This window comes from Panthera uncia, chromosome F1, assembly GCF_023721935.1.
Source record: "Panthera uncia isolate 11264 chromosome F1, Puncia_PCG_1.0, whole genome shotgun sequence".
Lineage (NCBI taxonomy): Eukaryota > Metazoa > Chordata > Mammalia > Carnivora > Felidae > Panthera > Panthera uncia.
The window spans coordinates 40,120,886-40,140,958 of NC_064813.1; the positions used below are offsets into that span (position 1 = coordinate 40,120,886).

A 20,073-nucleotide genomic window follows, 5' to 3' on the forward strand; every position below is an offset into this window, starting at 1 on the left:
ATTTCCAAGAAATAAGAAATAGACACACTCTCTTTATCAAGTTCAACAAGCATATTTGGCAGCAGGTTGATGTCACAGAGGTGGCTGGACCAAAGGTACCGGGTATGTGTCCCTTATAAAGACTCCTACTGCCAGGCCAGCTCTGGCCCCATTCTGAAGGTCTCCTTCCTTCAAAAGAAATCACAGAATCATGGACTCTCAGAGTTGAAGAGAAAAGACCCTCAAGACCAAGCCATCAGTGTGACAGGAGCCCCTCCAGCAACATAACAGGTAAATGGCCCCTGGCCTCTGCTGAAATGTACCTAAGGACAAGGTGCTTGTGTCTCCTGAGAAAAGCCACTGAGTGTTTGGACAGTTCTAATCCTTCATCATTCATTCCATAAATATTTACTGAGTATCTTCCACGTGCCAGGCACCAATGGAGACACTAGGTTTGCACCCAAAACAGACCAATTCTTGCTCTATTTGAAGGGTGTTGGGGTGTCTGGATAGTTCAGTTTGTTGAGCATCTGACTCTTGATTTCAGCTCAGATCATGATCCCAGTGTCATGGGACTGAGCCCCACGTCAGGCTCCACACTTAGCGTGGAATCTGCTTAAGATTCTCTCTCTCTCTCTCTCTCTCTCTCTCTCTCTCTCTGCCCCTCTCCCCTGCTCATAGTTTCTCTCAAAAAATAAAATAAATAATTTTTTTTTAAAAAAGAACTGTCTTCCTAACAGTGGGTCAAAATTAGTCTCCATGTATCTTGTGCTCTCTGGGTCTGGTAGGAGATGAGAAGTAGAATCAATTCTCTTTAAGACCAAAGCCTTGGGCTTACTGCAGTTAAGACTATGGGACCCAGTTTGCTCCTCCAGGCTGGACTTGCACCCCCAAACCATCTCCCTGTTTGGGCAATGGTTTTCAGGACTTGGACCTGAGCAATGGGTACTCTTGGTGTTAGCGGAGTGTTAGCCCCCAATTCTCCCTCCCCCAACAAGAATATTGTACCCACACATGCAAACACCAGTCTTCTCTGCCAAGCAAGATACTTGTTCTATCTCTGACTCCAACTCCACTCCCAAGAACTGGTTTTGTCCACTGGTAAGGCAGGCAGTGAACCACCCAGTGTTAAAAATGACACAGGAAAGCAGTGCCTTAAATACGTTCCTCAAACAGCCTTCACCATCCTGGAATCCCATCATTATTTATCCAGCCTTTTCTGGGTAGGCATCACTGCCTATTCAACATGCAGATGCCTTTTTGTTGGGAGGAGTGCCATGTTCAGCAGAGGAGCAGTTTGAATCTGTGCCTGGGGCTGCAGAATAAGACATACCGCACTGTTTTCAGGGCTAGGGGAAGGGAGATGAGATTAGCAGGCCTGGAAGAGTGGCGAGGACTGGGTAGCATAGAACAGCTGGTAGGCACTTGACATCTCTAAAGGGAGAAGAACCCAAAGAAGAGATAGGAGGTAGCCTGAATATTGTCTGGAATTTCCCTTTTGTGTAAGGTAAGTTATGGAGAGTTTCAAGTGATCCCACCCAGTAAGTAGAGCCTGAGCTGCTTCTCTCATCACCCAAAGGATGATCGTTACACATTCTCCCCGACGCTAAGTGCCCTGGACAGGGAAACAAGGAGTGTTCGGATTATCAGTTTAGTGAAATATATGGTGGTCAAGTATATAGTGGTCAATATCTAAGTGGGGAAGATGAGAAACGAAGGAACTGGAGAATAGAAAAGAAGAGCTTCTTTTGTCTGCAGGATTTTCTGGGGCCTGCAAGAAAAGGACTGACCCCATTCAGATGAACCAAGAGGCTGAAAAGGTGGTGTAGCCCTACTACAGGCACATAAGGACACAGCCATGGTCTGGCACTCTATCTTCTCTCCCACCATCACAGGCAGACTCCCCCAGCCCTCAGGGCTCTGAAGAGCCTCCAGTCTCTGCCCACCCTACCCCCACACTGGGCCCCGTGCCAATCTATGCAGCCATTCCTCCTGTTGTAAGAAGAACTCCCACTGCAGCTCCCACAAGTGAGGGAGGGGCTCAGTTCTAACACCCTGCTGAGCTGCCAGTGCAGAGAAGACTAGATTCTTCACTCTCATTCCTACATAGCCCCTCCCCTCCAGGGATGCCTAATCAGCTCCAGCTTCATGGCAGTACTCTATCTTCAGTTAAGTTTCATGTAACAGACTGCACCATGCCACAAAAGCCCTCCCTTCCCACCAACCCAGGAAAGATTTTGCCTATGAGTGGAGTGGGCAATGAGGTATCTGGAATAACAAATATTACAGGGAAGATGCCCCTGTGCTAAACATTTCAGCAAGCTGGAGGGAGATGCCAGTCACTGAGTTTGGGAGACTCAGTGGATTCCAAGACCCGAGGTCATGTATTTCTATAACCTACAAGCTAAACTGGACCTCCCCTAACCTAGGTCATGTGTGTCAAAGCTACTTTTAAAGACCTCTTGTGAAAGATGATTATAGACACTCAGGCTCATAGCATATTTGGAATTCATTCCTCTCATTTTATAGAGTAAAAAGTGGGATTCAGGAAGAAGAGGTGGCTTGGCCAGGGTCTTGCAGTCAATAAAAAGTGATAACAATTCTTCACAACACCAATTATCTTCTCATCCCAGCCTCTATCTCCAAAATTGGAAAGTCAGGACTTAGCCTGTGACCATCCAGTCTGGAGAGAGAGCACGCACAAGTGCAGTGCTCTGTCCGTGGTGCTGAAACTCCCCTCTCAAGCAGCCAAGAAGCATTGTTGACATGCCTCTAGCATTGTAAAGGTGATATGGGGGATTTGGGAGGAAGTTGATAATATAATCCAGGAGACCATTTACATGAAGGAGTCAGAGACTAATTCTAAAGGCATAAACAGGCATATGAGCGTGGGAAAGGGGGCAGTGTACTATCCCTACCCTTGAACAGGGTATGGCCCCCTGACTTTAAGACACTGAGATACAGGTCCTTTCAGAGAAGCTAAAAGTGAGAGAAAAAAAAACAAAAAAACAAAAAACAAAACCATGACTATACTGGTCAGCTTCAAAGTTTCCATGGGGAAACTTTCTAAGAAGGAAGTCACCAAAGGGAAGGCCAAGAGAAATTTGGAGACTATGTGGATTAATAGGAGAAACTTTAGAAGATGTGGGGTGATTTTGAAAGGTTCTGCCATAAGCCTGGAGGCTGGGCATCAGGATTTTTCAAGGTCATACCTCCAAAGTCCAGAATTATGACTGTGATCCTTCTGTGGTTCTTGGAGTCAAGTGGGGGAGGGAGGGATGTGCGTGTGTGTGTGTGTGTGTGTGTGTGTGTGTGTAATTAAAAAAGCTGTCAGGATTGTGTTAAAAAGGAGCTGAGTCTAGCCTGAGTCCCAAACTGGAGTCCATATTGAAAAAATCTGGAAGCCATGTTCTTCACAAGATCCCTAGATCTTTACTCTCTTCAGTATTGAGGCTAAGTGATAGTGGCTTGTTGGCAAAGCAAATGTTCAGCATGTGTGAATGGATCACATACAAGGAGCTGTTTTAGGGGCACCTGGCTGGTTCAGTCAGTAGAGCATGCAACTCTTGATCTCAGGAGTCATGAGTTGAAGCCCAGCATTGGACACAGAGCCTACTTAAAACAAAACAAACAAAGAAGCTGTTTTAGCAAGGGATGCACAGCACCCTGAATTTAAATGGACAGCCCATGTGCTCACTTTGGCAGCACATATACTAAAATGGGAATGATACAGAGAAGATTAGCATGGCCCCTGCACAAGAATGACATGCAAATTCCATGGACAGCCCACATGGTAGCAGACATCTGTATACTCTGCTGCAGGTTTGACTCTCATAAGGGAAGTCTCCTGATGCTGAGTTCACACTCACACACATACACACACACACACACACACACACACACACACACACACACACACCATCCCTCATCTCAGAGACGTCATCCTAACACTGATAAAGAAGAGACTTTCACTCTCCCAAGCCCTATTATGTCCAGCATTACTCTGTTCCTCTTCCTCCTCCCCACCCTACTCCTCCTCTTCCTCTTTTCCTCCCATGCTGTGATGCACTCATTGAATACAAGTCAACTATAACAACTGTGCACACAGTCAACTCTTTCCAGCATGTCTATATCCACGCTCATAAACCCTGGGATAGAGAGAATCTTGGTGGTCAATCTATCCTTTATAAATATCTACCCTGTCCCAGACTTTCTTCTTTTTTTAATGGTTATTTATTCATTTATTTAGAGAGTGGGGGAGGGGCAGAGAGAGAATCCCAAGCAAGCTGCGCACTGTCAACATAGAACCCGACATGGGGCTCAGCCCCATGAACCGAGATCAGGACGTGAGCTGAAATCAGGAGTCAGATGCTTAACCAACTGAGCCACAGGCACCACAGAGACTGTCTTCTCTTTGGAGATCTCACCATCTGTTTGCTCTTCTGTCACAGTGTCTAACCACATTTACTGTTCAGAAATTCCTCTTTGTATCTACCTGAAATCCTTCATGTTCTAGATTGCCTTTCTGACATCATGAATCATTAAAGATGCAAAGCATCTTCCTCACTGGGAGTGGGGGGCAGGGTTTCATTGGACCTTTTGTAATCTGCAGGCAGACACATGGATGACTGCAATACTCCCCCTACCTACATACACATGGAGAGCCTGTGACCATGGGTAATAACAACAAAAAAGCCCAAGGACACAAAGAATCCTGGAGATGGCATCTGATCCATCTCCTGTTTTTAGAGACAGGACTACCGCAGGGTCCTCTGAGAAAGCCAATCCCATGCCCTCAAGGAGCTCATCTCCAGTCCTTGCTTCTGGGTCTGAAACATGAAGCACCTAGCTTTCCTTAGCCCCCAAACCCAGCCTCATATTGCCAGCAACTAATACACTTCTCAGAAGCCATATTTATATTACAGCAGGACAAGAGAGCAAAGGTGTAATTGGGCTCGATTTGATTGAGTGTGACAATTGCAGTTAGCTACATGTGTCATTGAGAGATGTGAACTGAGGATAGTTTATGCTCAAAAACTCATTTCCAAGAAGACCTGACATCTTCCTCTCACAGACATCCAGACAGTGCTGACATCAGTGGCAACGGAAGAAAAGATCCATGGACTTGTCTGAGGGAGAGACCTCGTAAGGTCATCTATCTACTCCTGCCTCCACCTCCACACAAACACTCCCTCAGAAAAGCTTTTTCCCTGCTTTTCTGGAACATCTCTCTGACACTCTCTCTTCATCCCCTTGATTGCCTACCACATCTCAGTGCAGCCAGCAAGAAAGTGCTGCCTAATGTCAAACTTACTAAACCCTGCTTGCTTCAGTTTCCAACCCTGCTCTAGTCCTACCCTTGGTGAAATGACAGCGACCTTCTCTTATATCTCCATCCCTGATTCCAACCACTCTGGGGACACACCTGTCATGCTCACTCCTCCATTAGTGATGTCAAAGAACCATGGTCCCCTGGCTCTGGGCTTGTTCTCTGTCTCTCTGCTGATCGCTGGAATCAGTGGCCAAGGAGCTGTCTCATCCCTGTTCCTGAATTCCTTTCTCAGTCTGCAGAGGAAGAACTATAGTTTGGCCTTTGAAAACCTCTAATGCTTTTCTGGGACCCTAAGAAGGGACTGCAGGGATTTCTAGTCAAATATCTCCACTTTACAGAGGAATGAACAAATACAAAGAGAGAAAAATGACAAACTCAGGGTCACCAGGGGAATTAGAGCCAGAGTTAGACTCTCTTTTGCCCTTCACAACGCAGAGCCTGCCTCCCAGCTCCCTGGCAATGCCAGGGAGTGACCTGAAGTCCCAAGAGAAGGCCCAGAAGTGCCTATGGCTCCTCCACAGTTCATGAATCATGGTGGCCACATACCCACTATTCCCACCCTGCTAGATGCCCCCGTAATAAACTCTAGGAGCGTTGAGTTCTTTTTTACTTCACATCAATTATCATAATTGTAATTCAATAATCAATTGTGTGTTTCTTGTCTTCAGTGTCCTTCTTCCCTCAGACTATAAAGGTCATGAGGGCAGGGACTGTGTCTGCCCTGTCTTTATCACCACTGCAGCCTTGCACACGAATGGTTGTTGCACAAATGAGTGAATGAATAAATAAATGAATGAATGGGAGCCTGTGGAGGGGTGACCTATGTGACCCCTGCAATGCTAGGGGTCCCAGCTTCTTGCCCTGGCTCTAACACTGAGGGAGGCAATGTCACAACTTTTCCTTCTCTAGAGAATTGGGACATAGAAAAGAGTCTTATCACTATGGGGTACGTACACTTGAAGCAGCCCTTTGCTTTAGGTGAGCCCTTCACCTAAAATCATTAGTGAAAGTATTTAATGAGTCTATATGCTCTCTTATCTATCTCTCTCCCCGCCCCCACCTCCCCCACATCACTTCTGTCACTAGGGCGGTGACAGGTGCCCTAATCCCTGGCCCCAGACACACTGTCTCATTCACCTTCCACCAAGTCTCCTGCTTCTGAGCACCACAGTCTCCCATCAATGCTGCCTCCAGAAAGGTCTAAGCTAACAGTCACAGCCAAGCAGGCTTCACCTGCATTAGCTCCTAATCACAGATGGCAGCTGTCACAGGGCCTGGAAAGGCAGCAATAGTTATAGGAGAAACCATGGGTCCAAAGTCTGCAAGGAGACCACACAGTGGCCATGCCCCCAAGCCAGACCCCAGCCTAGGACCCTGCCCAGAGCACTTCTGAGCCAAGAAGGGAAGTGGCATGTGGTGGGAAAGAGAGACCACATGTCAGCTGGAGAAGTCTTCTCCAACCTGAAGATTGGTCTCAGATCCAATTTCATTCTCAATTTCCAAGGAATGTGAGAGGGAGGCCCCACTGCCCACAGGCAACCTGCCAAGAGCTGTGTGTATGTGTGGTAGGTTTGCATCTGTGTGTTTATGTGAAGTTGTGAATCTTCCCTCCTCTGAGCCAAGTGCTCTGGGGTGTCACAATCCCCAGACAAGAGACAAGCAAGAAATGCTCTCTGAAAGTAGGGTGATGGGATGGACCCTGGGAGGGGCTGTTTTGGGAATCCACCTAGCTTGCTAAAGGCCAGAGCTCTGTGTCCCAAACTGAGAGTCCTGGGGGGTGCCAACCTGCCCTATGGAAGCTGCCCTATCCTGTGTCTGTGAACTTCCAAATTTACTGTTGAGTTCTCCCTGCCCACGGGCCGCCAAGCCCAGGGTCGGTTTCCAATACATCTCCTGGGTAGAGAGGAAGAGCCAGAGGGAGAAAAATACATTCGTGGGACTGTGAGAGTGGAGAATCAGGGACCCAATCCTGTTTTAGCTCAATGACCCCATAGGACAGTGTCCAGGGTCTCAATGCTCTCCCCCTCCCAGGAAAGGACAAACTGCTCAGGTGACCCTCTCATCAGGGAGGCTTCCATCTTTTACTATGTCTCTGTCTTTCCCCATTCCTGGTCTATGATGGGCAGCGCAGGATGGCTGAGCCGGGAAAGGAGCTATGTGCCAGGATAATCAATTACCCAGCCATGTGGCTGCTGAAGAGCTGAGAGACGAGTGTTCCCTGTTGGGCCAGATGTACATGTGCAGACACCTGACCTCGTCTGAAGGTGGCTATTCCACTGTCCTCCAGAGCCTCCCTGCCCTGCCCTCCACTTGTCCTCCCAGGATGAACCAACCACATTCTCTCAGTGCCCAAGCCACAAAAGCCACGGAAGAGACAATGAAGGCTGCCTGTTCTTCCTGAGGGAGAAGCAGTTACCTCCTGGCCTCTAAGATCAGGGTGCTAACTCTTAATTACAACAGACAGTTGTCCAGGAAGACAGAGCCTGTAACTCTGCTCCCAGCTTGCAGCTTCTCTGTGGCTGCCGGACTGTATACATGGAGCCCCAGACTCACCTGGCAGGAGGCAGCGAAGGATGAATTATAAGAGGAAACGGGTACTCAGAACAGCAGGAAGAATATGGCTAGACACAAAGAACTTCCTCACTCTTAGGGGTTCCTGTTAAGGACTGATTTTCCTTCCCACCAGGTGGTCCTTGGAGGGCCTGTCCAATAGGGGCTTTAAGTCCCCTACACAAGATAGGGAAGCACTGCCAGTCCTCATTTGTGAGATTTTACTTCTGGGAGGGACTGAGATCCAGGTTTCCTCTGCATCCCCAGAGCTGTGTGGACAGAACGAGTGCCCAGACGCTACCAGCACGACCAGTTCTACATAGAGGACTGTGAATAGTCCTGTGCAGGCATCTATCACAGTCCAGCCTGACCGCCCCCCACCCCCGTCCACAGTTGTGCAGCCTAGGGGGCTGTGGCACTGGGGACAGAGTCTGGATGTGGACTCTGCTGCCCACTAGCAGTGTGACCTTGGGGACATTTACTTCACCTTTCTGAGACTCACTGTTGTCATCTACAAAGGAGGTGAAATATCACAAGCTCTACAACGAGAGGGGCTTTCTGCACCCTTCTCATTTCTTCACAAAGAACATTAAAAAGATGTGCACTCAAGAGTGAAGATTTAATAAAAATTTATAATCTTTGCTACTTCATTAAAGGAAGTCTTAAGTGGAACTGGCATTTATTTATCTATTTATTTATTTAGCAGTTGTGCGATGCAGAAGAATCCATTGGTTAGAACGGTTTGGTGCCCGACCTTGATCCACACTGAGGTACGAGCAGTTCAACCCATTGCTTTAGGACCATCACTGTCAACACGTTAAAAACGGCAAACTACCTTAGGGTTATTCTGAAAACAGTTTGGACGTTATGGCTCCCCCTGAACAATTCTTGGGGGCTCCCAGGGGTCCACAGATCACTTTGAGAACGGCTGTTCTAGGACATCTCGTGCAATCTTCCCATGGGCCATATCCCTTGTGTGTTACTGTCTCCATTTTCAGATGAGAACCCTGAAACTCAGACAGTTTAAGGAACTTGCCCAGACACAGGCAGAACGTGGCAGGTGTGACCTAAACCTAGGCTATATGACTCCCTGCCACACACATGCCGTTTCGGTTATGCCCTGCAGAACAAGCAACTGTGGGCCATGGACCCAGGGGGTGTTGGGCATCTTCTCTCCACCTCCCCCCTCACCTCTCCTTCCCATACCTTGGGGGCTCACCGTCTTTATCCCCGGGGAAGGCTGAGGACACCTCCCAGCCTCTGCAGGGGTGATGATCTGGCTCTGTTACTGTCTGTTACCCCTGGGTACCTCTGCTACTCTTCCACCAGCAGGAGCTGGGGGCCGGGGTCTCCCTGGGAAGCCCTTGACCCTGGGGGGCTGAGCTAACAATCGCAGGCTCAGCCTTCGCTTCTCCCCTGCCTCCTACAGCAGCAAGTGCAGTTCTCAGCATCAAAGAGCTAATCCAATTTCTCCGTTGTGCTTCCCCCATTTGCCTCCTGCAATGCCAGGATTGATCTGGAACCAGGGCAGCCTTATTAAAGTGATGCCTTTTCCTCCTCATGGGAGAGTCAAACTGGGAGAGGGAGCCCTCTTACCTCCCCTCAATTAACTCCAAGTTTCCTGCTAACCCCAATCCCAGCCGCAGCCACCCTGTGTTTCCTGGGGTTTACTTCTAATTTTCCTTGGCTCCTAGTGGTGAGGCTGGATTTCAGCCCCCAGGTCTGCTTCCCCAGGATCTCAGAGCACTTAACCACTAGCCTCTTGTTCATCCTCTACACATTCCTCAGACAGGGTGGACCACAGGAACCCAAAGGTTCTGGCATCTAATCTCAGACCCCCCTCATTGGGCCTGTGACTTTGATCCATGTCAGTTGGTACAATAAGGGATCCATGGCTAACAATGAAAATGGAGAGCCAAGCAGCCCCAAGGAGGATAGGGATAAAGGGGTATGTGTTTACTAAGCATGCTTTTCTCCAAATAAACATAGCAGATGAGAGACAAAGAGGGGGCTCGGGGACCTCTACCACCGGTAGCCCATGCCCTCTCCCCAGAACACCCTCATGCCACCTGTCAGGGTCTCCTCCTCTCCAAGGAGGAGTCAGGGGATATGAAGTTGGGCTAAAGCAGGAAAAGCTAAGGTTAGACATCAGAGAGGAATTCCTTTCTATAAATAGCATAAAAGCTTCTTCCCCAATCACTTCGGGGAACAAGATACTAAAGGATCATGTAGAAAGCAGGGGTGAGCCTCCTTGATTTGGCTGCAGTCACCTCCTGCATCTGCAGTGGGCTGTTGGGCCTCGACCCCACTTCGTCTCCCCTCCAGGTCATCTCCTCAGTCGGCCTGGCATGGAAAGGGTTAAGTTTCTCCCCGCCCCACCCCCATCCTCCAGCTAAGAGGCCCCCTTGTCCCATTCCTCCATTCTTTTCAGTTTTCCCCCGGCTCCCTACTGCCAAGCTCACAGTTACGTTCAACAGTAAGTATGGAATAATTGTAATGGGTGAATGTCACCTCCAACTGCAATGTTCTCTAATCGCTAAATTCCAGAGCTTCGGCATCAACCCAGTTATGGGAAGCCCTGCCAGGGGTCTCCATGGCCTGAGGACTCCTTGTCCCACCCAGAGGCACCTGGTCCTCACAAATGCCTCAGGGGAGCCTCCCTGACTCGCTGCTCAGCTACTGCCCTACCCTAGTCCCAGACCGTCCAGTGATGAACCCCTTGGGTTTCTCGGTTTCTTTGCAGAGGGAGGAAGTGAAGAAGGCCCCAAGGGCTGAGGGAAATCTGGTCCTGGCCAGGCAGCTATCCTGGGGCTGGGGAGCTCTGGGAGCCCAGTCACCGTGCACCCAGCCATCACAAATGACCCTGGCAACAGAGCTCCACTCTAGGTGTAAAGTGGGGGGACCCAGTAGAGGAGGAGCCCCATGCTCTGACTTTGGGGAGCTCCCAGGCTGATGGAAGATATGTGGTTCTTCTGACCTCCCTTTTTAATCCCTTGTGCTTCTTACAGAACAGGTGCTGAGTCCATCTGAATTGGAAGTGGAAGGAAAAGGAGGAGAGGAGGAAATCAGGAACAATGTGCTCTGGCTCAGACAGTGCTTGGACTCCAGTTGCCCCTCTATGCGAGGGTTGAGTGCTGGGCTCTAAGTCCATGGGGGTCTTGACTTCTCAATCCTGGACTCTCTGAAGAAGAGAAGCAGTCAGATACCAACTAGACACGCACACATGTACACAAGCCTATGTCTTGCTGGGCTTCGGAAGAAAACTCTACCAAAATGGGAACTTGCAGAGGCTTTGGGTGCCGATTATGCCAGCACCCCATTCAGATAAGGCTGTCTGAGGCTGGGGGCAGATTCCCCAAGTGCCCCATCATTTGCTCTACTCCACCCACGATGGTTCTTTCCTCCTCGCTTCAGAGCAGGTGCTCCTGAAGATGCCTAAGCCCTTACGGCAAGTCCCAAGGAAACCCAACACCAGAGAGGGAGAGCTGATTCCATTTCTCCAAAGGATCACTGCCTGATTTTGTAAAAGTCTGCTACCTGATTTTAATTACTGGTTCCCTGCTTATACTCAAAGCACTGATGACACTGAGGACCCCTGACCATGTTGGCCAGTTCCACACTCTAGACAGAGCTGGTGAGAGGGAACTGGGGAGGGGAGGCTCACTGGGGAGAAGCTTTGACCAATTAGCTACAGTGGCCTGGAAAGACCCCCAAAGTCTACGATCTGGGTTCGAGACCTTGCTCTTACCTCTTGATGGTGCAAGATTTTAAACCAGTCACATAACTTCTCCGGGCCTTTGCCTCTTTATTATAAAATGGGACCATGAGGGCTGCTGTGAGGCCTCTGTGGTACTAAGGCCCGCAGTGATGAGAGACAGAAAAGCTTCATTACAGAAAGGGGAACTGAAGGGGGGAGCTTGAAAAAGAAGCAGGCTTGGTGAGTGACGGCAGTGTTGCTTGGTGCCCAGTCGGTACATTCTGGCTATGCCATTTCTTACACCTGCTGGTGAGTGTTGCCTATAGCAAACGCTGAAATCCTGAGGCCCTGGACGAAATGGTCAAAAAAGGGCCTCTTCTGACTTTATGACAGCAGGGCTGTCCTCTTCGTTTCTTGTTCCTGACCCCCAATTTGGGAGATGCCTGGTGGCACCAAACCCTCTGAGTTTCAGTGACTATTATAACAGAATGAGCAACTCATAGCCTACTTCCCTAAGAATTCAACCTCCCCATCCCTGGCATTCAGTCATATGGTCTCTTGACCAGACAGGTGGGGAAGTCTGTCCTAGTCTGGAAATTATCCAGGGAGGAAGCTTTTAGAACCTCTCTTGCATACCATGTATTTGGGGCATCCTTCCTGATGTTTAATTTTAGACCCCTTCCTGAAGCTGAGACTTCTTTGTGTTGGGGGGTGGGGGGAGAAGAAGGGCTGGCAGCCAGGTGCTCCCCGCAGCCAACTCGCAAATGAGTGGTCAGGTCCTCTAGGCCCAGATCCAAATATACCCATCACTCTGGCTACTACCCTGAACTATCAGTTCCAGGGATGAAAAGGAAGTACTGCTGAGACAAGTCCTTCCCAGAAATGAAGCTTTGACAAAATACAGCTTCGTCAGGCATAAAAAACTGCCTGAAAGTCAGAGGGAAGAAATGCTGGAATGGCCACAGAAGAAGTTATAGCAGCTCATTCCTTTGAGTTTTTAAGATTAACAGAGGTGGAAAGCGTTTCCTCCAGTGGGGAAACCCAAGGAAGAGTCTTGTCTGTGGGCAGCGAAAGGGCTAGGAGGGCCCGTAGGTGACATCATAACGATGGAAAACACTTACATGGCCTTGACCATGTGGTAGGCGCTGTTTTAAACCCTTGACAGGAATTAATTCATTTAATCCTCACCAAATACAACCTATGTCATAGGTAGGAATTTTACCTCCACTCTACAGATGGGCAGACTGAAAAGCAGAATTCGGTTAACTTGCCCAAAGTCAGGACGAGTGACAAAAGCAGGAGGGACCCAGGCAATCTGGCTAGAGTCACTATACTGGCTCTGTGACTTGACATTTCACTAAACTATACTATCCATCACAGACTCCCCGTTCTCATGAGAACCTAGGACTGGCTTCTCTGACCTAGTGGAGGAAGGATAATCAACTTGTTGCATGTATGATGATTATTCAGGTACAGAATTTAGGGTTGTATCTGTCCAGTGGGCCCTATTAATTGTTATCATTTATTGAATGCTTACCACCCTGTGGGGTAAGTATTATTACCTCTGATTTACAGATGAAACCTTTCAGACCTGGTCACGTCACTCCACTGCACGGTCTTGAACCACCCTGTATGTCCTCCTAACAGCTGTTGCAGTTGTGATGAATTATACGTCTGTTTAATTCTGTGTGTCATTCACTCCACTGTAAGTGCCATGAGGGCAGAAACCAGGTCTGTTTTGTTCCCAACTGAATCTCCAGTGCCTAACATACCCCTGGCACAGAGTAGACTCTCAAAAGCTAACAGTTGAATGAATGTAGAAACTGAGGCTCAGGGGCATCTGGCTGGCTCAGTCGGTAGAGCACGTGACTCTTGATCTCAGGGTCGTAAGTTCAAGTGTTGGGTGTAGAGATTACTAAAAAAATGAAGAGAAAAAAAGAAAAAAGAAACTGATGCTCACAGTAGCCAAGCAATTTGCCTAGGCTGGCTGGAATGCAAAATCCACAAGGGCAGGGACTGTGGTCTGTTCGCTGCTGTATCCACAGTGACTAAAACAATGCACATAGTAGGTGCTCACATAGTAGGTGCTCCCCAATAAATATCTGTTGCCCCCCAATAAATATCTATTTAATAAATATTAAATATGAATTAATAAAGGCACACACTTTGTAATTAGGATTATGAACCCAAGCCTGTTGGTTTGCTGCCTCCTATCTTAACCACTACCCTGTACTGAGTGAACACTGTCTATAGTTCCCTTTGGACTGCCACTTCAGTTCTCAAAAATCATCTCCATCAACCTGAACCTTTTGTGTGTGTCGCTCAAGAAAAACAATCCAGCTTCAGCTAGAACTGAGATTAGGAAAGCCCAAATCCCAAAGCCAAGTGAAACAGCATTTCTACCGTCCACAGCTTTTGACTATCCCTGAGGATGTTTCTGTCCAAGGAAGGGGACAACGAGTCGCTCTTCTAGCCCACTGAGCCCCAACGTCCTCCCCCTCCATCCTCACTGTCCCTCCCACACCCTGGATCCCAGACCACCTGCTGCCCCTCAATCTACTCTCCTGAGAGGGCTGCACAGACTCTACAGGGTCAGTGGAGAAAAGAGGAGACTCAGCTGAGAGAGGACAGAGTCCAGGTAGAGGCAATGGGTCCTTCGATATCAGGCTTGCCTGGGGTTGGGGAATACTGGCTGAGGGAGAGGAGGGAAGAGGATTCTCCAGCCACCCCCAAAGCCCACCCACCCCAGTTCTCTGCAGTGCCAGGGACATTCCTGTTACATCTGCCTGGAAGTTGACCGAGGGTGAAAGGGAGAATGACCTCGAGTCTCTTCCTACTAGAGACAGCAAGTCAGGTCTATGTGACTCTGGAAATAGAACACTTATCTCTGCCTTCCCCTTTCTTAGCTTTCCAGAAGCTCCTCAGCTCCTCCTTGGGCAAGGCATGGAGAGTGGGCCTGGGTCCAGCCCAAGAGGTCCCCAGAAAAAGCAAGTCCCCCCCCAGGGGTGTCCTAGAGGATGAAGCCAGTGATCTAAGTGCCAAGCAGGACAGCGGCTGGCTGCACCAAGGAGAGAAGCCCAGGACTGAGGGTTCAGCTGGCACTAGTCATTCCCAGGGTCATGGGGAAGAGAAGCAGGGTTGGGGCTGGGCTCCCTGGCCCAGGCCTCAATTTGCCTGGTGTGGACCCCTGACGCTGACTCACCTCTGGGGCCCTGACACAGGCTGCAGCTGGCAGTGCCTGCCAGGCCACTGCTCACCAGGCACGTCCCACTGCATCAGAACCACCCTGCCCCTCCCACCTGCCCCTCCGGCCTTGTCTTAGGGGCACAGGACACGGCTCTACTTTTGGCACTTCTGGTGGACACAGAGATGTTTCTAGCAGCCCAAAGTCAGCACTTGTACCTAAGCAGGGGGAGACGACTTAGAAAGATTATGGGCTATCCTTCTCCTCACGGTCACATCCTCTTGATGAAGTGCCCAGGTTACCAAGAGCTGGACGGCTCAGGTTGAGGATAATTATTACACACGGGGGACCCCCTCAGGGCAGCCGCAGCGGGAGAGGAGGAGGGGCACCCTCCAGCTCTCCAGGTCAGACCTTGGCCCACCTTCCCGTCTCTCTGGGTACACAGAGCCTAGGAGCCTAAGGACTTCCTTATCCCCCTGCCCACCCCATTCCTATCTGGGTCCACCCACCACCCACCCCATCAGGCCTCTGCCGTTGTCTCCCCACTGCAGCGCCCCCTCCTGGACCACCGCTTCTGTCCTTGCGCTCCTTTCTGCTGCCACAGGAGAGAGCAGCCAGAACACTTACTTCTCTACCTTACAGTGAAGAGGGGGAGGATGCTGCAGAGGGAGACACAGGGCTTCCGAGACCCTCCCACCCCCACGCCACGGGCTGGGGTGTCCGGGAGGCACTTGTGGAATGTGGGAATGAAAAGGGGGAAAAGAGAATGGGGGAGAGACTGAGATAATGGGGTAGAAGGATAAATCCTCTCTCTTGTTAGTTAAAAAAAAAAAAAAAAAAAAAAAAAGCCCCCGTGTCCTGAGAGACGTGGGCCTGAACAGAGGCAGGGGAAGGGGCGACCCCAAATCGGGAAGGTAAATGAAGGAGTCCAGAATAGCCGGCTGGGGTTGTCTGCACTTTCTGGGTCTAGGAGCCCAGCCCTGGGGAGGAGGGCTGAAGCAGGGACGGGACGTCCTAGGTCGTGCTGAGTCATGAGATTTGGAGAGAGGCGAGGGGTGCTCCCATCCCCCTCTCGCGTCCCTGTCCCAGTTCCTCTCGACCCTCCCTTCCAGAAAGTCCCTGTAGTCTGTCCCCCCACCCGCTCCCCAGCCAGGGTCTCTGCCTCCAAAGCCCACAGACCCTCCTTCCCCTTCCCACGACGGCGGAGCCGGGGAGGGGGGGGGTCCCCGAGGCGTGAGGCGGGGGCTAAAGAAGCTGGATTGGAGACGCCCCCGGCGGCCATGGCGGGGGGTAGATGGGGACGTCCAGAAGCGACGGGGTCGCAGAGCCCGAGGGCTCCGGGGACGTCGTCCGGCCGCAGCCCTCCGCACCTCATCCCCCCGAGCCCCAGGGAGGAAAGCTGCTCCCTCCTCCCGCCCCAAACCCGCAGAGCAGCCGGCTCCTCGCCCCTCGGGGCCAGCTTCCCAAAACGAACCTTCCACCTGGACGCGTCCAAACTCCCCCGGAAGGACGGTGCGGGAGCCCGGCCCCCTTTTGGCCCCGAACTTCCCGGACCCCACCCTCCCCCCACCCCCGGGAGCCAGGTCCCACCCCGCGGCCCCTCGGCCCAGGAGCGGAAAACCCGCCCCAGGCAGAGAAACTTTGGAGGGGGAGTCGGTGCCCCCCCACGGGCACGGAGGGGTGGGGGGGGCACGGACTTACCGGGAGCGGCCAAGCAGGAGGGAACCCGGGTCTCCGAAGTGAGGGGGCGGAGGGCTGCGAGGGCGCGGCGCCGGCCACGGTGCAGCAGGGGCGTCCGTTCCCCCGGGGCCCGGAGTCCCCGCTCCGCGCCGGCCCCAACTCGGTCCGAAGTGCCTTTGCCGCAAGACTTGCTGAGCTTAGCAGTCTGCGCCGAGGCGGCGGCGGGAGGCCGCTGATGGCTGGGCGAGCGCGGCGAGCGCTGCAGTGAGGGGAGGAGACGCGGGAGCGCGGGGGGCGGGGCCGGCCGGGCCGGGGCGGGGCGGACCTGCGGGGACTGGTCCCCTCCGCGCCCCCGCCTCCCGCTCAAGGTCACGGCTGCTGCTCCCGGTCGGGGAGAGTCGGACCCAGTGCGGGACGTCATCGTCCCCACCCGAGATGGGCTGCCACCCCTGAGCCAGCTCCCTCTCCCAACCTCCGGAGCCCAACTGCGGCTCAAGGCTCCATTATTGGCCTCAGGAGCCCCCGTAGGCATTTGGGATCTCCGAGCCCCTCTCCCCACGCCGTCCTCCAAGTAAGGCCACCTGGAGGGCAGAGGCTTCTGAGCCTAAAGCGTTGATGTGGAAGAGGGGCATGTTTGGGAGAAGTTACAGGTGGAAAATAGAAGAGGGGGGTGGGGTGGGAGGAAGCCTGGGGAGGCGGCAAGGAAAATGGGAGGAGGGGGGAGAGTCTGGCAGGAGGTGGAGAGGAAACTCCCATTTATTAAACGACACGGTTTTCCACACATGCTGGTTTCTTAATGCTTAAGACATCCCTTTAAGGTGGGTATCGTGAGCAGTTTGCAATGGAAACGGCCCCTGGATGGTACTTTGGCCGAGAAGCCGCAGCTTATACAGTAGGTGGTGGCACTGAAGAGCCCGGGGAGAAGAGCCGCAAGTCCGCGGCGGAGCCCTTCCTCGCCTACCGCGGAGACACCAGGGCTGCCCGGGGGCGGGGGGTATGGCCTCAGAAATTGCTTACAGCACAATTTGAATTTCCATTCTGTGAAGTCAACTTTGTAATAGGACAGTAGCACCCTGCCTCTCTCCCTGGATGCCGGGAGAGGCTCCCCCTCAGGATCCAGCCTGACGGATCAACTCACATTTACCCAGTGAAAGACTAGGTGAGAGAGCGGAAGCCAAAAGGAGGACTGCAAAGAGGAAATAGGATTTCAAGCTTGGAGGTGGAGAGAAGCAGCGGTGGAGGGCGCTCTTCCAGATCACTTTGCCGATAATACCAAGTAGATCATTGGGGCGCCTGGGTGGCTCAGTCGGTTGAACGCCGGACTTGGGCTCGGGTCATGATCTCCCGATTGGTGAGTTCGAGTCCCGCGTCGGGTTCTGTGCTGACAGCCTGGAGCCTGCTTCAGATTCTGTGTCCCCCTCGCTCTCTGCCCCACCCCTGCTTGTGCTCTGTGTCTCTCTCACTAGGTAGATCATGGAGACCGCCACCAGCCACCTCGCCTCAAAGGGGCAGTGGCTGTCACCAAAGGGGAGGTCATCCCTGCTCAGCATCTGCAACAAGGGGCAGAGGAGGAAGTGGGGAGTTGAGTCTGAATCTATGCGGGACTAAACCAGACTAGTAACAATCATCCAGCTGCCGCCCGACACTTTCAGAGAGGATTCAGAGAGGATGCTCGGTCCCACCTTAGCCAGGTGTATCCCAGGACTTGTTGCTTCATAAGTCAGAGGGGCTCAGTTTGCTCCTTATGACAATGAATCAGGACATTCATGCAGAGGGAGGCCAGAGAGAGAGCTCCTCACACAGAACCCAGCCAAGCTACCTGGTGCCACTGTCCACCAGTCTTGGGCTTGAGCTCAATCTGCTGCCTCCAAGTTCCCCTAAGCACACCTGGGAGCCTGAGGGCAGAGGAAGCCAGCCTGCCTTTCCAGACTACTTAGAGAGTCAACGCTGCAATCAATTTGGTTAAATGAAAAATGTGGTGTCCCTGGCTATGGCCTTAATGTTCTTTTAATTCATCAGGGCCAGCAGTGTCTGGGTTATAAACCCAATCAGGAGCTCAGCATCCCTCCTGCTTATTCCCCCAGGCTTCAGCTGGAAACCGAAAGAATGAGAAAGACACACACACACCCGGCCAATTATCAAAACTTTGCTTTTCAACCGTTGGTCCTTGTAAAAAGATGAGCCCTTGGTCGTCTTAGACCACCATCACTGACTTGCCTGCTCTCCCGTAGGGACCATCAAGGTAACTGATCCCTCTGCCTCCATGCCGTATCACTTCGCACCCATGAAGGTGGCAGAGGGCTGCCTAACTAATTCCAAGAGTTCTCCAGGGAGAAAGAGTCTGTAACTCCCTGGCTACATGATTTCACCACCTTCCAATGCACAGCGCTGCCTGGACGTTTCCTTTTTCTAGTTTTCCACAGGTAGGAGACAGAACAGAACAGGGAAGACCAGCATCCACGCCATCCCACCTCTCCCCGGGTAACAGAGATGCGGAGTCCCAGCATCCTACCCAACAGGTGGCTTATCTTCTGCTTAAATAATCCCATTCTGGGTCTCCCTATCTCACGGGTCTGCCAGCCCTTACACTTTCTAACTCTTGGATTGTATTCCCCTTGGTTCTGGTGAAGTCTTTGTCTGCACAAAGCTTTTCAATGCTCTGCTTGTCATCAGAGCAAATAGAAAAGAGCCGGAGACAGGCCAGCCAATCTTACCCGCAGGCCTTGGCCAGCTCCCGTTTCCTGCTTTCTGTTCACACACGTGGAACACAAACACTCACCCCTGAAGCTATAGTTCCCATCCCCTTTTCCCTGCACACATCCATATCCCCCTTCACGAGTGGTTTCTATTGTTCCTGACAACTAAGCAAACAAGGATTAAACTCTCCACTGAAGTACACCTGCTTTACTGACTGGCATTGAGCAAACACTTGTAAAAACGTCCGTATATGCAGTGCCTGACACCGAAGGTCTCAGCTTTCGTCTTCTATTCTGATTTTAAGACTCAAAAGTCGGGGCGCCTGGGTGGCTCAGTCGGTCGGGCGTCCAACTTCAGCTCAGGTCACGATCTCGCGGTCCGTGAGTTCGAACCCTGCGTCGGGCTCTGGGCTGATGGCTCAGAGCCTGGAGTCTGCTTCTTGTTCTGTGTCTCCCTCTCTCTCTGCCCCCCCCCACCCCGTTCATGCTCTGTCTCTCTCTGTCTCAAAAACAAATAAACATTAAAAAAATTGTTTTTAATTAAAAAAAAAGATTTAAAAGTCCACAGAAAATGTTAGTCATGACATGTTTCCCGTGTCAGGCAAAAATTTTCTCTTTTGACATTTTTCTGTGAGTTGTAAAAGTCATTTTGGGAAGAAGCACATGTAGCTAGCTGTTGAGTAAGAAACAAAGGATATCAAAGAACGTGTAAGCGATCTGAGTGCATTTGAGGGGCTAGGAATGAATTGAGATTGAGATGAATTGAGATTGGATATGCCAATCTCAAATGTATTTTAAATTTTACTTAATATATTTCATACTAAAATCTACTTGACTTTCATGTATCACATGGAAATGTTAATACAGAAGACACTAACTCTAATTAGATAGAGCAAAAAAATAAAATAAAATAAAATGAAACATGAATAACGTTAAAAATCATACAGTCCAGGGC

General features: G+C 51.0%; 1 non-coding gene across 1 annotated transcript; it reads left to right on the forward strand.

Moving 5' to 3' along the window:
• Positions 1 to 3,668: 3,668 nt before the first annotated feature.
• On the forward strand, positions 3,669 to 3,775 carry LOC125926084 (U6 spliceosomal RNA). The gene has a single exon (XR_007459006.1). It is a non-coding gene; the product is annotated as a U6 spliceosomal RNA (small nuclear RNA).
• Positions 3,776 to 20,073: the final 16,298 nt, after the last annotated feature.